Raw genomic sequence first — 4,460 nt, 5'->3', positions numbered from 1 at the left:
AAGTTGACTATGATTACTGGGCCGTGCTATCATAGTAGCACAATGCCACCAAGTGCATTTTAAAATTTCCAGGCAATAGCCACATGCGATTATCGATTCTATTTTTTGTTGTTTGTGTGAAATATTTTATTTTTATCAGTATTTTTCTTTTAATCAAAATATGTTGAATTAAAAGTGAAAATAAAAAAATATTTTGCCAGGTCGGTAGCAATTAGTCCATTTTAATTTGTGATTTCACTCATTAAAGGTAGCTGGTGAATTTACTAAGGTGACGTATTCTAGGAACTCATGAAATGTGATGAACAGCATTACAGGTAATCTGGTAGGTCCGGTGAATTCACTAGCTCCTCACTGGTGCGTCGTGTTCAACATTCGCTGAGTTACCTAGGTAACAGTCGTATTATAAATTTTTTTTTTTTGCTTTTTTTCAACTGTTGATTCATGAATTGAACTTTATAGCGACAATGTTTTCAATTTATTTGTGCTTGGCGTTACGTGTCAGTTTCGGTGGTGAAAAAAATAAAAAAATAAATTGAAATAAATATTGGTAATAATAATAATTAATTGTTAATTGTTTCAAGAGATGAGGACACGCACTTATGAGCATCAGTTTTTTAATTATTTTGTTTTTTGTTAATCTTGTATAAAAAATATGGTTGATTATACGATCCAAACTCCAAAAATGCGATTGTTTTTTTTTATATGGAGAAAATGAGCGACACCATCAACAAAAAAATTTTTCAAAAACCGCTGGTAAGTCCTAGCTACCTTAGACTTGCACTTTATTATACCATAATTGAATGGGATAAAAACTGCATACTCAACTTTTTTCAAAAGAGTGTAATTAATTGCAGAGAGAGAAAATTTGCAGAATTTCCTTTAATTTAGCGCAAAGTTTGGAGCACTAATTTTTGGGGTTTATGTTGTAGAGTTAACCACATTTTTGTAAAAAAAATGCGAAAAATAAAATAATTAAAAAACAGTTGCCCGTATTGCAAAAAAATTGCTGTACCTAAACTTTATTGATTGACTGTACATATGTATATATAGTATGCATTAATATTATTTAAGTTTAATTAAAAGTACTTATTAATATGTATAAATCTTGTCTAAGATCAACTCCTAATTGCTATTGTAGCAATAAATCGTTGTAGGTCGTTGTGAACCAGCTGCACTATCAGCAGGTAGAGGAAATACCGCCCACAATCAACTTTCCGGGTTTAAGTGCTAAGCAACTGGAGGAGCTGAATGCGAAGATAGACAAGGAAAACCGCGCACTCTATGTAATACGATAAAATATATTAATCGGAACTTAATAACTTAATTTCGTTAATTAATTACTCTTTAACTGTCATGGTAAGTCTATGAAGTCTCTTCTGCAACCAGCAGGGGTTATTAGAAATTTAAAATTGATATTGTCCGACACGTTGATGCAGGAATATAACGTAGATGGAATTCACGGTAAAAAATCTCTAAAAGGTCTAGACAACTTTTACGATGCGCTGATAGGTAAATCAATGAAATTTCTTATTGAATTAAAGCTTAAACAGATGGCAGCGTTTACCGGATTATCTCGGAACCACTGCAGTTGATCCAGATTAAGTCCGAGTTAATCCGGATCAACGCTACCGTCTGTTTAAGCATTTAGGTACACATCCAATCCAAAAGCGTTTTTAAATTAATTTTTCTCATTTTCAGAATCAATCCCAATTGGCGACAACTTAGGCCCGGCTGAGTTACGGAAGGCAATACAGTTGCAAAAAAAATAGATTCATAAAGGCAAAATGTATAGGCCAAAATAACCACCAAAAATATATTTAATTTATGTTATACAGACCAACAAGGAGCAACAGAAATGTGAGCAGTCATTTTCGACATACATATGTACATATGTACATATGAACATACATACATTTATTCCGACGTTGAATCTGAATTCGGCTGAATAATAGCGTCAGAATTTCGAGATACGTCGAAAATGGCTCATCTTATTTCTGTTGTTGTTTTTTTCTCTTTAAATGTTCGTCAAATAAATGAGTGGTAGCTAGTGAAGCAGTTCATGAGTGGAACTTAATAGTAGGTATACCATGACTATAATGAGATAGGTGGTGAATTGTAGTTAGTGAGTTAACTTGTGAATGGAAGCTAATGGTAACTAGTGAGATAGCTTATGAATGGTAATCCAGTAGGTGTAAATTGATTACTGCCTATGACATCCCCATGTTAAATTCATGGATTAATTGCATTGCTGGTAATCTGGCGGGTAGCTAGTGGTGGTTACCGGTAGCGAGTGAGTTCACTAGTGCCTCACTAGTGCTCAGTACTAGAGGGTTACTAGAAAAGTGTCATAATCCAAAAAAAAAAAAACAAAAAATCGAGTTACGTATGCAAATATGCATGTTACCCATTTCTTATGGCATTTGTTTTTGTTATTCTATGGCTTTATAACAATTATTCACAATAATTATTATTGAGCTTGAGGCCGTTTTTAATGAAAAACTTAAAGGATAACAATAATTTGAAAAAAATGGTAGAAGTGCTATCACCACATTTCCTCATCAGAATTCTTTCAGTAGGATTCGAACAGACGATCCCACTGACTCAGTTAGTTGCCTACGCACTGTGCTAAGTTCGCCTTGTTAATTCTTGTTGCTTTTTTCCACTATTTCATTTGTTAAGCCAACTGCAATCCAGCGCAGCTGTTCCAGTGCTATTTAAACTTGATCATGTGGTTGTTGGTTTTTGTTAATATTTCTATTATTAGAATGTTTAACTGTTAGGTGTGCTCGTCCTTAAAATATTTCTTTTTGTTATTTTATGGCCTTATAATAATTATATTCAACAATTTTTATTGAGCTTGAGGCAGGGCCGGATCGTAAGCTCGATTTTGGGAGGGGAAATAAGAATCAAGAATTTTGTACGCCCAAGTATCTATGATAGACATTTTATTTTATTATATTATACATCTATTGTATATAAATGAATTATATTTTTGCAAATCATATGTTTTGAGTCATATGTTTTTGAGAAAAATACAGCGTAGTAAGTTTAAAATTTCAAAATTACATTTCCCGAATGAAAAATAAAATATTCGAGCTAACTCGACGGCACATAATGTGCTTTTTTAACACTTCATGCCAATTAATCGTTGCGCTTTCGACAGAATAAATATTTTGATATGAAGGAAAATGACTTTCAAAGCTAATTTAATTGGTATTCAAGGAAAAATATTGCCATTGAGTCACCAGCACTCCCTGATCTTAAAAAAATTTGATCAAAAATAGTCTTCTTTGAAAAAAACATGCAAAATCCAACATATATTTAAAAAAAAAACATTTTTTGGATTTTTTATTATACTAATAGTAAAGATTTTGGGACGAGAAACACGATTCCACTGTTTAAAAAACGAAAAATAAAATCAACCCCTCATTTTGAAAAATGCATTATATATTGCATTTTTTATTATTTGCATGCAGCTGTGCATCCTTCACACAATTTTTATCCGTCGAAAAACAAGCCACGGTAGAGGTAGTCTCTAGGCCTTTTGAGAGCTAAATTATTACGTTTCTAAAGTTAAACTTCGAAATTTCATTCGACATTTTACGCATTTTTTTTCTAATTTCGGAGTAAAAACTAGTACAGCAGTTTCGAAGTTTGGTTTAAAATTGTTATAACTTGGCTCTCAGAGGGCCTAGAGGCTTCTACCTTGGCTCAAATTAAAGGTCTTAAATTATTGTTCAAGGGATATATAATTGGGTAAGGATGCACAGCTGCATGCAAATAGAAAAATATGCAATAAATAATGCATTTTTTGAATTAAGGTGCTCAAATNATTGTTCAAGGGATATATAATTAGGTAAGGATGCACAGCTGCATGCAAATAGAAAAATATGCAATAAATAATGCATTTTTTGAATTAAGGTGCTCAAATTTTTCTTCGAATTTTGAACAGTGGAATCGTATTGCTCGTCTCAAAATCTATAATACTAGTATAATAAAAAATACATAAACTTTTTTTTTGAATAAATCCCGTGTATTTTGCATATATTTTTTTTTGAAGAACTCTACTTTTCACCAATTTTGTTTATGTCAAGCGGTAATTGTGGCTCTGTGGCCACAATTGAAAGGGATTTACTTTTGCTTTCAAAACCATTTTGTTTCGTATCAAAATGATGCTCCTGTCGAAAGCGCTACGATTAATTCGCGTGCAGTTTCAAAAAGCACACTGTGCGGCTTGTGAAAGGACAAGAGATGTATTTTAAAAGGCTGTGCAAATTTTTCAGATATGAGTTCAGCGACAGAATCTAACAGAAATGGCCAATTTCATATCAGAAAAAAATTTCAATTAGCACGAAATTGTTCCGGAAGTAGAACCACAATACCAAGAGTGTAATTGAAATTCTTTACCAAACTCGGATTTCTCGACTGACGCGGATTTGGGAGGGGAAATTTCCCCTATT

The 4,460-nt window shown here is 32.7% G+C and overlaps 1 long non-coding RNA gene across 1 annotated transcript; it reads left to right on the top strand.

Annotated features, from left to right (window-relative positions):
* The first annotated feature begins 232 nt into the window (after positions 1 to 232).
* Positions 233 to 1,829, top strand: LOC108359136 (uncharacterized). Its single transcript, XR_001846883.1, has 4 exons — positions 233 to 388; positions 1,139 to 1,356; positions 1,437 to 1,509; positions 1,699 to 1,829. It is a non-coding gene; the product is annotated as an uncharacterized LOC108359136 (long non-coding RNA).
* The last annotated feature ends 2,631 nt before the right edge of the window (positions 1,830 to 4,460 follow it).

The sequence above is a fragment of the Rhagoletis zephyria genome, unplaced genomic scaffold (assembly GCF_001687245.7).
Source record: "Rhagoletis zephyria isolate East Lansing unplaced genomic scaffold, Rhagoletis_zephyria_1.1 Rzeph_scaffold_00345, whole genome shotgun sequence".
NCBI lineage: Eukaryota > Metazoa > Arthropoda > Insecta > Diptera > Tephritidae > Rhagoletis > Rhagoletis zephyria.
This window is presented reverse-complemented; position numbering and strand designations above follow the sequence as displayed.